At 44.6% G+C, this 12,945-nt stretch overlaps 1 protein-coding gene across 2 annotated transcripts in view; it reads right to left on the bottom strand.

The window, feature by feature from the left end:
* LOC122187573 (lethal(3)malignant brain tumor-like protein 3) overlaps positions 1 to 12,945 on the bottom strand; it is a 43,621-nt gene that overhangs the window by 30,349 nt on the left and 327 nt on the right. The gene's annotated exons all lie outside the window — the stretch shown is intronic.

Below are 12,945 nucleotides of genomic sequence, written 5' to 3'. Positions count from 1 at the left end.
TGCCTGATGGGTTGCTGCTGCCTCAGCACTGGCAGGCGAGGAAGACTACAGCCAGACAGCAGGAGCACAACAGAATGCCTTAAGGGAACCTACAGAGCTTATGGTGAGTCCTGAGATGAGAGACACAGCAGGGAAAATGGGTACAAAGCCCTCGTACCAGAGAAAAGAAACAGTTCCATGACAATAGTGGGGAAAGCCAGCTGGTAGAAACTTGTCCAGGCAAGCAACAAGAGGAGAGTGCTCTTCCTACAGAAGAAATTCCCTCCATGGGTGTGCATGATTTCAGGGATGCAGCCCTGCCTTGACCAGTGATCCAGCACTGGATTGCTTTGGCACATTCACAAGGTAACAATGCCAAACACTGCCAAAACACTGCCAAAACAATGAGTAATTTGGTCATAGGAAACAAGGGTTTGAGGTGAGGGAGACGGCCCAGCTTAACCGAGAGGTGTGGAATGACAAAGCTGAGAGGTTGGCATAGAAGTGTTTGATTTTGTGTTGTTGGTTTCTGGAAAACAAGAAGAGGTCTGCAAAGACCAATCTGAGATATTTGTTGATCATTACGTTGATGCATGTCTATAACATGCTTAGATTGTCTTGTTAGAACTCTATTTCCCCTAATTTAGATTGCAGCAGCCTTGGAAATGTTGAAACTGTAGCAGCTAACATATCTATAGCAGGAGTCAGGTTAGACTCAACTCTCTAGGAGTTCTAGCAAAGCTAACACAGTAGGGATTGACTAATTAAGGGACACGAACCCCAATTAGCACAGCACTATGTCACCCACTCACATTCCACATGCAGGTGGAGGAATGACACTGGAAGCTCTCATTGCCCCCAGGGGTGGTCAATGAAGGCACATCTGTAGTAGTGCATCAAACAGTTCAGTTTAAGACAAATGCAGACCTAACAGCTGTCATGAGAAGGACATCACCCACATGAAGGACAAATGTCGATGCCACTGACGATCTGCTGCCCTGGAAAGAAGGGGCTCCATCTTCTCAGCATCACCTGAGGATTTAAGCTTAAACTCAGTGGCAGTGGGATGTTTGACCAAGCTGACAAACCCAGCCCACATCATTTCTATAACCACACTTACCTTCCACACAGGAGAGCACAATGCAGGAGCCAGGTACTGTTATGACTGTGCAGCAATTACATTCACTTTAAATACTTCTAATATATTCAAAATAGACAGTGACTCACAGCACATGCTGTGTCAGGGGGCACAGCACTGCTGAAACACGCATTTCAATTCTGTTTCTAGAAGCTTTTTCAGAAACTGTATATTCTATCTCACAGCCAAAAGCTCACCTTCCAAAGCAGTGCTAAAGGCAGCGGGAGCGTTGATAGCAGCAGGAGCAATGCTGGCTGGACTGGCATTTATTGCTGAGGCTGAAAGAGTTTCTAAGGCTTCTGCTTTTTCTGCTTCTACTTCAGTAATGATTTCTAGCATTCCAAACTCATTTAAAAAGTACTGCAGGTAACAGAAGAAAGCAGGTGAATGAGCAGCAGCAAATAAGTTAGGAAAGGGAAGAGGAAAGAATAGGATTCCCTGAGAAGCAGTGAGGTATGAGACAAAAAGAAATGGCTGTATGTGACGTACAAAAGCAGTAAAAATAACTAACAATAAAAACAAGAAACACCAAGTAACTTCCTCAAAATGCCAGCAACAGGCTCCCAAAAATCCCAGCAGTGCATTTCACTGCCAAAGGAAGCCAGGCTAATTCTACCTGCTTTGGATGTTTCCCCCTTTTAAAAGCCAGACTTATGACAAAAGCACCAGAATAAACTCCTGCAGAAAACCAATTTACTGCAAACCTCTGTTCTGATGGTTCAAACCTAGCAAAGCACAATGACATTTACAGCAAATTCCCCCAGATCTCCAGGCAGGCAGGAATCACCCAACTAAAAGTGCCATTGCAATGGGGAACGCAGACCTTGGAGCAACACGCTGCAGTGAGCTGCAGGGGCTGGGGGCACAACTGGGCAACAAGAGCTTCCCATAAGAGCAGAGGGACGAGGGGAGATGCAAAGGCAGTGCTGCTGGACAACAGAAGACATGAAGAGATAACGAGCAGCTCTTCTCCTTGCATGCATCCCAAATAACCAGGATGCGCCCAACCTGCAACAGGCCAGGAGCAAACGGGTGCAAAGCACAAAAACCCTGCCAGGCACATTGTAAAATATATATATATACTAAAAAGATATATATATATATACATATATATATATAAAATATATATACATATAAAATCTTCTTTCTGATGAGCAAATAGCTCCAGTCATTCCTTGACCTTCTTCACTGCCTGCAGCACAGAGCTACTGAGCTCAAGAATGAAAGAGGCAAGTCAAAGGTGGGTTCCATTTGCAAGCTCTGCTCCAAAGCTTCTTCTCAAAGCCCTTTATTAGTTTGAAATCTTTTCACAGCCATCCGTTCTTCACTCAAAACTGGCAAACTCAGTCTAAAAGCATTTTGTCACCTCTGAAGCAGGGCTCCTCATCAAGGAGCACCATTCTGCCTCTACCGCTGCACGCTTCCTGGTCTCTGATCCCACCCCCAGCACCCTATCAAAGCCTCATCCCAAATACTCTTCCTCCCCCTGCCCGCTTTTGATCTCAAAGCTCTATTTCTTAGAGCTTCAAAGATGCTGGACTTGCTTCTACAAAGCGCAAACCTCTTCCTCTGCATTCTCCCAGAGACCGAGCATCATTTTTATTTCAGCAAGAAATGGCTCACTACAATGAAATAATAATAATGAAATAATCATTCTAAGGTAAGAACTCTGCATTTCCTGCAGACTGGCCAGCTTAAGAGAAGAAACCTATCAGCTGTCCTCACTGCCAGCACAGCACAGCATCTCAGCAGTCCGGTGCCATCGCTGATGAGGACAGCTCAGCACAACGAGCAGAAGGTGGGCAGAAGGAGCATCCCCAGATCTCTGTGCCATTAAGCAGCAGAGCTCCCAACTGGAGGTGGGGAAGGATGCCAACATCATTCTGTATCAGCAGATCAGTCTCTGGGGTAGATGTTCTTGCATACAAATCAACAGCTCTGATTCAGCCCAAGCCATGGAGGACAGAGGGCTGCTATTCCTTCCTTTAAGAATTCCACAGTGTACCTGCAGCCTTATTAACTGATGAATCCCACTCCAAGCCCCCAGAAGCAAAAGACTGTTACAAAAAACAATGTCATATTATTAACAGTCCCTGATGTGCTGCAGAGGACAGGCTGTCCCATGGAGCCAACCCCCACTCTTCAAGGCCATACTGCTCACCCTTCACTTCTGGAAGCACACAGCTGTGCTTCTATCAGGACTGCATCCTCCACTGCACATTCAGAGGAGCTCAACGCAGCACATTTGTTAGTTTGAAACCGACGTGAACCCTTCAGAAATAATCTGTCCTTCCTGAGAACTTTTAAAGGAGGAATTAAGGAAAAATGCATTTCATTGTGTATGCCAGAACTGGAATACAGCAGGAAAACGAAGTGCTTCACATTTTTGGAGGAAAAAAAAGTGTTTGGCATCTTAAGAATGAAGCAGCTTCCTGTGCAGCCAGTTATGTTCCAGCTAAACACTTCTACTGCGCTCACTGGCCGTGGCATTCGGTGCTCTTACCCTCCATCATCTAACATAAAATAATGCTGTATTACTTGTTTTCTTTAACCCATGTAAGCAGTGTGGTGCTTTGCTGGTTCTCTACTGGCAGCCCATGGAGGGACTTCTCTGCACTACTGGATATGGGAAGGGAGAGACGTCAGCATCATCAGGAGGTGGTGGACCTGATTCTGAATGCCTGATGACCAACAATATGTTTTTTTCAGAGCTCTCACGTTCCTTCAATTCCAATTTACCTCTAGAAACTGACTTTTTTTTTCCCCCCAGATTCAGATCTTGATGCCTTAAGGACAATTTTATGCATTCACTTTCAGCCACCAGAAGTGCAATCAAACTGAAATAACAGCTAAAGGTAATTTGGGAAACAGCCGAGTCACCTCCTTCCCCCCTCTGCGACAGTACATCATGTTTGTGGCCATCAGATCTCGGTTGTGATTTATAGGAGAGCTGTACTGGAGTCACCATCGTGAGTATATCAGGCAGAGGCAGCTGTAAAAAGCTGTCAAAAATAACCACTGGTGTGAAAAGAAACTCAAGGCCCAGCCCCATAAATATTCACTCCTAAAAAAAGGTTCTCCCATTTTGGGCTGAATTAAGGGGACTTCTTGCCTGGACAAGATTGAGAATTAGGAAGATCAGACCCCAGAACTTCCATCAGCAGAAACAATTATTTAAAATATTCCTACGTTTAGAAATTAATCGAGCAACAAATGAGAAGGGGGAAGGGAATACCACCAGACTTCAGAAGCATCACTGAAATGCCACCGCTTGCTTATAGAGTTTGAAACAAACCGCGGTCTGAAACAAACTGTTTGCTCTGCACAACTTTTACTTGCAGGCTAGAGAACATCAGGTAAATACTGTTGCAGTGCCTGAGGCACAGTGGCTGCTGGTTTATTGTTGCTTTGGATTCTTACTTGTATGCTGCTACTGGGTAAGGTACCAATGCCGTCTTTCCAGTCTAAGGCACTCAGCAAATCGTGGTCTGCTGTCGGGATGCTGATGGTGCTCTCCAGGACATTCTGTTCCATCTTTCTGCTTAGTCTTTGGGCTCTTTATTGAATTTTAAGAAAGAAAACTAGGATTTGGAGAAAAGAAAAATAATAATAATCAAAGAATAAATCCTGCATTCTCTGGATTCAGCAGGAGCTACGCTCTGGGTATCAGCAGTACCAGGATTTAAAACTGCAGAATCATAAATACACATAAACTCATACACCATATCCACTGCAACAAGCCAGTACAGCTTGTGAAGCAGCAGCATTTGTTGCTACGTTTCTCTGTATTGCAACAATGCTTAGGTTCCATGCTAGAAATTCTACAATGCTCTTAAAATGCTTTTTGCCCACGCACTGCCTTCGTGTCCCAGCAAATGATCTAATGGGCTCCATTAGAAGAACTGACTGTAAGCCACAGCTGTATGAGCCCCCACTTCCCAATTACTCAAACATTACTACAGAAGGCACTGAACAAACACTGACCATACATTAACTGTATGCTGCTGCCTTTTAAAGGTCCCCAGAATATTTTTAATCTGCAAACTTAACTGCTTGCCTAAAAACAAACGAGAAAGACTCACAGCCTTCTCTTGAGCTGGCAGGACTGCTAACTTTTCCAGTGTGAGCAAAGCCACTGATGTTAAGCACAAAGCTGAAGGCACGAGCTGAGCTGCACTCCTATGGAAATGGGTCAAAACCACGCATGGATGGGGCTCTTTGCTCTGGCTTCTGGATTCCCACATCTGAGCTGGACTGCTCTGCTCTCAGCTCTCAGATGAGTTATAAGGTCAGGCATTGTCCATGAACAATTTGCTTGATCTGCCTTTGGCAGGTTGCTTCTCGCCTTAAGCACTGGAGTGCAGTGACAAGGCTGGGGCACGGTTTAACTGCTGGGTGCTTACACTGGGGCAGGTGAACTTCACTCTGCTGTGATGTCTTCCACGTGCTGAACCATCCATCTGCAAGCTAAGTGTGAATTTACTGCAGCCAAAGGCAAAACCACAGACCTGATACGAGTAATTGATGGTGCCTGAGCATTCCTGCAGCTCTAATTCAAGCATGACAGCTCAGTATGATGATCTTATTTAGGTTGAAATCAGGACAGATGCATGTAGATTGCATTTCTAGATATCTTTGCATAGCACGGTCTAATCCCTGTAGTGTTTGCTTTTTTTCCCCCAAATGTATGTACCCAACTACTTACAATCCTGCCCATGCAGCAGAGCAGCACATGTTCTGCTCAGGCTGAGCCACAGCAGGGCAAACAGGAGCCACCAAAGCAGGGCTGAGCTGCAGCATCCAGCCCAACTGCCATTGGTTTCAATGGAACCACCAGGTGCTGCCTGGTGACCGTGGTGATGCAAACAGAACCCCACTGCTGCCCCCAGCCCAAAGCTCAGGCTGGGTGCCATCCAATGACTGCAGCCAGAGGCATTAATCTCAAATGTGCCCTGGTCCATCTAGAAGCACCTGTTTGAGGCCCATACTTCAACTCCAGCAAGGGCAAAACCATCACTTTTTGTTATTATTTGTGCTCAGGCTTTAAAAATAAAGAAGGTGCAATACCAAGGCTGTCTGCAGGGCTCCCTTTAGGGAAGGGGGTTTGGAAAGTGCTTGGACAGAGCTTGGGCAAACGTAATTAAACCGCAGAAGTAATTAAACTGCTGTCAAGAAGTATAATACACGAAACAATCTTGGGCTATCTGGAGAAGACCCAATACGATAATGGGCCTTTTCCATCTCCTGTGCTTTATAAATCTATTAAAAGCCCTAGAAAAATGCAATGAAGAAATTACCGTTCTTACAGGGCTCCCTACCAGTACAATTCTACAATAAAACCAAGATAGCCCAATAAAAGGAAGCAAACTGTGCAATTAGAAAGGCAGCAGAAACTAACTTGAAGCATTCTGAAGAGCCACAGTCGAGCACAAACGTTTCTGATTTGTCCCTATTTGCGATTGCTTTTCATTTTTAACATGATAAGACTCCGAAATTTTATTAGAAGATACAGCAAAGCGATGATGAGTCACCCAGACCCAAGCTGGAGATTCAGATGTATGAAATGATAAACGACTGGCAGAGAAAACGGCTCATAATTAATATGCTACCACCCAGACCTCTGTGCTTTATCTTCAGATTTGAAACCTGCAGGAAAAGGAAGCCCGAAATACTCGGGTTTTGATCTCGTTTCTGTTACTGAACCTCAGTGCAGCCTTGGGAAACTGCTTCATCGTTACTGCAGAAAACCAGCTGCAGCTTTTTAACATCCATCTTGCCTTCATTGGGAGGGGAAAAAAAAAAGAATATGGGAAAAAAGGCACAAGTTCATACAAACAAATAAAAGCATGGAGGCTGAATGAGTCAATTGGGGTTCATTATGTTTCCCTATACACCATCAGATCTAATGGGAAGAGAAATATTTCAACAGAAATTCCATTTCACATGCTGTCCAGCTTGACTGAGGATTTTGGTGTCTTTATATGAGGGTAAAATGTGAGAAACACAATGATGTAATAAACCCAAAGGCTGTAAATCAAGCAAAAAACAATCTCAGGTTCACAGCCCTTCTGGCTAAGCCTCCATACAGTAGGAGGTGAAATTCCATTCAGGAAGCAGCTGGCATCAGGGAAAGTATTTGATATTGTGCTGTTCTGGGAATAACCAACTTACAAATCACCCTTCCTCCCCGAAACAGAATGGGAAACCAAGCAAAGCTGGGCATTTCATTCAGTGTAATATATATGCACTCCAGCAAGCCAGGATTCAGAGCTCTGAGCACCCCTCTTCCTGTAAAATTCAGCATAGTTAGGTAACAGCCATTATATCTGTCATTCATTCTTACGACATTAGTGGAGAACTGAACCGCAATTTAAACAGGAGGAAACAAAAACCGTAATGAGTTCTCACAAGGCACAGCAAATCCTGCTTCTGGAACAGCTTTGAGAACTTACCATTTCAGATAAAAATTGGTTGCCTGTCCCAGGCTGTGACGGTGACTGATGATCTTTTACTTACCCATCAAAAAATATTACTCACCTCGGGCAAGCAATATTTTGCAAGGCTGAACTAAAACAATTACCAGAAGCCCAGCCTCACCTCCAGGAACCTCATCAGCACAGGCACAGATTGAAATGAACTTTCAGAGCTTGCAACGGAACCATACCAACACATTTCAAAAGAAAGTGCTTGCAGCCACTAGCAAGCATTTAATAGCACGAGTAACAGAGCTGCTTTCTCTATCTGCTGCGTCAATGAAGGAAGAATCAAACCAGGGCTCACAGCACGGCTCTGAAGCAAGGAGACACACAGGACTGCTCAGATAAACTGCTTTGGTTTTTGAGGGGCTTGCAGTGTTTGTTTGTACAATGCAGTCCTTGCAAGGTGACTGCAGTGCACATTAATGTATGGATTATACCTACCTGCTATTGTGCTGCAGGACTCATAAAGAGGCACGGCGGCTGTGTGACTTTAATCCATTTATAAGATCAGACACCTATATCTCGAGCTCACTCTAAACCAGGCAGCTGATCCTGGCATTAAGTCCAAAGCAGCATTGTCATTCATAAGCTGCTATCTCTTGGTTTCTTGACACAGTTGTGTTAAAAAAAATCCCAACGCATACTCGTATTTATTTCAGCTCAGAAAAGAAAGCTGCTGCATGGGCTGTGTGTGCTCAGAGTGTGATGCAGCCTGCACAGAAACCCATCCTGCACTCTCTTTCCATTTGTGTGCCATCTCACAGTCACACAGCAGCCCTTCTCCTGTCATTTTCTTGCAAAAGGTGAACAAAACAGCCAGTGCTGTGCTGCAGAACCTATTCCCAGGAAGGGTGAGGATGCAAGGAAGGCACAAAACCTCCTCTGTGCCCTCCTCAGGTAACCTGTTCCAGTGCCTCACCACCTTCTGAGTGAAAAACTTCCTCCTAATATCCAACCTCAACCTCCCCTGTCTCAGTTTAAAACCATTCCCCCTTCTCCTATGTGAACAGCTGCTCCCCTCCTGTTTGTACTCACCCCAGAAAAACTGCCACGTTCAGAACTTCTGCAATGGTAGCAGAAGACAAGGAGGCTGTGGATGCCCCATCCCTGGAGGCATTCAAGGCCAGGCTGGATGTGGCTCTGGGCAGCCTGGGCTGCTGGTTGGTGACCCTGTGCATAGCAGGAGGTTGGAACTGGGTGATCATTGTGGTCCTTTTCAACTCAGGCCATCCTTTGATCCTATAACATTCCCCATAAGATGCCCAAAGCTGTCCCAGTGCTAAACCTGTGCTCATTTCTACAACCACACAAATACTTCCTGATGCTCTTGACCAGAACTGTTCTCACTCAGAGCGTAATGACCTGTAACCAAGTTGTACGATTTCTCATTCAAGAGAAAGTCAATTTTGTGGTAACATTAAAATTATAGTGCTGGGAGAAAAAATAAAGTGGTTCTTCTAATGGAAAACTGAAAGCTCAGTTGCCACTTAAATGCTTAACTAAGAAACAAAGAATTAATTTTGCAATAAAACACGATCTCAAAGTGGATGTAGTTAAAGAAAACAAGAGCACACCATTACATTTTGTTGTCCTCCAATATTTTCATGTCTGCAATGACTGCAAGTTGGCAGAGGCTTTCAAAAAGAATTTTAAAGGGATGACAAAGTTCTGCACTGTTTGTTTTATTTGCTTCTGTTCTGAAGCCTGGCTGACATCGTGCCTTACTTCATCTCCATCTCATCCTTGTTGGGAGAAAAATTAAGGCTGATTATCTAAAACTGGCATTAAGGCCACTAATATTAACCTCCAAAACTTCCAGCACCTCCTCCAAAGCAGTTTTTTAAGTGTTGTACTGACACTGACAGAAGCTGCTCCATGTTGAGTAATGCGTGCTAAGGTCAAGCATTTCAAAAGGAAAAAAGAAAATAAAAAGTGCTCAGAACTGACAAAGCAAGTTCCAAAAGTACAGATAAACAGAAGCTTGTTGTTCAGATCCATTTGATGCTGAAGTCAATAGGCAGAACCAGACAGAGTGCCTGCACTGCATGCAGCTGTGAGACAAAAATCACAACACAGATTTCTTTCCCTGGTATTTGTTTTTTTAAATAGCTTGATACAGGATGCAGTCAATTTGTTATTTGTGGATTAGTGTTACTACAGAATGAAGGAAGTAAGGTACAGCCTGGCATAGAAGGCCATATCAAAATATCCCAGCTACCTTCAGTTAACTCTATGTGCAGGGGGAGAAGGAATTAGAACAGCAGTGAAGCATCGCCTGCCTTCTGTGTGCAAAACAAATGGAGAACTGCAAAACTGCCGAGTCCCTGCTGCAGGAAAGGCTGAGACAAAAAGGAGTCTCAGAAAATCATCTGAATCTGGACACAAAAAGGGTCAGAGAAGGAACCAACTAAACAAAAAACGCAGAATTACTTCTTCAGGATAAAGATCACAGCTTGCAGGCAGACACAGGCCATCTTCCACCCTTCCTTTTCCATCAGCAGCTGCAGCAGGTATGGGTGGATGGGTACCATAATCACAAAGGCTGAGCAGAGGAAGAAAACTTGAAAGTTCTGTCAGCAGCACTGTTATTTAGCCAACAATACACTTAGAACAGAAGTTAAATGCAAGTGAATGACAACTAAAAGAAGAGGTAACAGCCCAGGGCCTCTGTCTTTCTTCAAAAAGGGAAAAAAAAACCAACAAACCCAACCCAAACCCACCATCTTCATCAGCCCAACCTGCTTCCTATGCCTTTTATTTATTTATTCAGTAACTTTGCATATGTTCCAGTCCTGGAGCCCCAGAAATACAGGAGGGCTGTTACGTACTATTTGGAAACCCACTCTGACACAGACTGCAAGAGACAGACTGCTTGATCAGAAATAAAAAGTAATACTGAGATGCTACATTTAAGAACAAAACACCCATTCTGCTGGCACTGGACATCCCAGTCTGCCCATCACCACATCCCCAGTGACTCAGTGTACCAACAGAAGCACATCCACACATGTGTTTCACCTGCTGAGCACAGTCAGTGCTGCTAATGAGGAAGACCTGGGGTGGAAGGACCCCATTTGCTGTGCCAACTAATTGATTCCAAGTGCCAGAGCTTTCAGCTGCCAATGTTCATTAACAAATAAACCATTTGATCTTTTCTCCCACCAGCTTCTGATCTAAATCTTCCATCTACTGTGCTAACCCTCTTCCTTTCCTCTGTCTGCTGGAGGCATGTGGCACTGATACAAGTTGTGGAAGGCTGAGAAAAGACAGAAATAGGTTTGTTGTTATAAACTATGGGAGAGGGGGAACTGTGTGTGTCTAGAGCAGAAAAACTGATGCTGCAATTCAGGAAGCACTGCGTTATTCCACAGGATGACTGCAAAGATGCAGAGCAGCTGCTATGGCATTTCAGCCTGGTTTTGACACACTCTATTTTCCTGATATACAAATCCTGAAGCATCAATGCAGAATTACCCCCAGATTCCTTCCTGTTCAGAGCAGACCATGCTCCTCAGCCTCTGCATGGCAACCTCATGGCAGTGGTTTCTCCTGACCTCCCACTGGCAGACTTTTGCACTTCTCACCTCCAAAATAACAGGGTTCGTATGGATCATAGAGGTCTTTTCCAACTTTAATCAATCTAGGATTGCCAAGGGGCAAAAAAAGGCACGATCTGAGCTCTGTGGCCCATGGGACTTCTGCAGGGCTTCCACAGAGCCATTCTGTCACCATTGCATGGAAAAGGACAAAGGGCTTACACTGAGGCTGTACCCCCAAATCCACAATCCCACAGTGCAATGTATATATAATCATACATAAAAACACCTAGACTAATAGCTCTAAATTGGTAGAAATAAGGGAAAACCTTCTCCCATAGATGGAACGACAAAATTCCAAGTCAACCATTACAAACTGAATTCGCAGGTGTTTGTTAAAACAAGTTCTAGATGTTACTTCAAAGACAATCAGCCTAAAGACCAATGCCTACCGCTGCCTTAACGTTCCTGCAAGTAAAGAATTGGTGCTGAAATGCAGAAAGCACGCCTGAGGCAAATACACACTCTCAGGTCACATGAAATTGTGGTCAAGAGCTGTCAGCAGAGCACATCTGTGCACAACCACACATCACACCGCAGCTGACTCATTACGGCAATAAAAACAACAGAGGTGAGTTCAATTAACTCTGCCTGAGCGTGTGCGATGGCGACACGGAGCTTTGCTGGGCAGGCAGCACGCAGCCCAGCTCTGCGTCCATCTTCACACTCATGATGAAGCGCAATGTATTCGATGCACGTTCTTAGTGGCAGGAAAAGATGCAGTCAACTTCAGGCACTGCAGCACTTCCCTCTCTTTTGTGCCTCTTCTTATACAGTATATGTACCAGAGACACTTTATGCAATTCTGCACTAAACATCACAGCTCTTTATCCCTTAATCCTGATGACGGGCAAACGCAATGTTGTGTTTTTTGGTGGTTTTTTTACTCATCTAAGCAGCATTTGAAGACATTAAATGCGTTGATATTAAAATCTAATCCAGCTCCCTGCAGCGTTGAGCATTAATAAAACCGCCCTCATCTCATTCTTCCAAACACCAAACTTCATTCAGATTGTCCCACGCTCATCTTTACGCAAAACACCGCTCAGGGATTCTCAAGTTCTGAGTTTATTGCTCTGTTTATCCGGCAGCAGCCTTCCCTCCATCCATTAATCCTCAATTTCATCGCTTCTGTGCTTTTCTCCTGGAGAACCTCTGCTTTCAGAAAGCATTACTTTTCGTGTAGAATCGCCATCTACCTTCAAGCTCAATACTTGGTTAAGCCTCCAAAAATCTCTCCTTTGCTGATGTTCCCCTTTGAGAGCAATAAAACACGATCTCAAAGCGGATGTAGTTAAAAGAAAACAAGAAGAGCACGCCATTACATTTTGTTGTCCTCCAATATTTTGATGTCTGCAATGATTGCAAGTTGGCAGAGGCTTTCAAAAAGAATTTTAAAGGGATGTCAAAGTTCTGCACTGTTTGTTTGCTTCTGTTCTGAAGCCTTGCTGACATCGTGCCTTACTTAATCTCCATCTCATCCTTTTTGGATAAGCTCTGCAGCCTCCCCGTGCCCAGGTTTCCTCCGCGAGCACAAGCCACAAATATTTTGGGATATCTGTCTCCACAGCCCACAAACTCATCTTCCGACGGGCTCCCACGTTTGTGACAAAGGCAGCGCGATGACACGAGGCCAAAGCCCAGCAGAGCACCGCCGCGGTCAGGTTCTGAGAGTTCAGGATTGAGGAACAGGGGAGAAAGAAGCCCGCCCGGCTCCGCGGTGCTCGCAGAGCGGATCTGGAGCTTTGCACGC

This window comes from Lagopus leucura, unplaced genomic scaffold, assembly GCF_019238085.1.
Source record: "Lagopus leucura isolate 7727_CA_CO unplaced genomic scaffold, USGS_WTPT01 Super-Scaffold_100048, whole genome shotgun sequence".
Lineage (NCBI taxonomy): Eukaryota > Metazoa > Chordata > Aves > Galliformes > Phasianidae > Lagopus > Lagopus leucura.
Note: the sequence above shows the minus strand (reverse complement) of the source record. Positions and strands in the feature narration are given on the sequence as shown.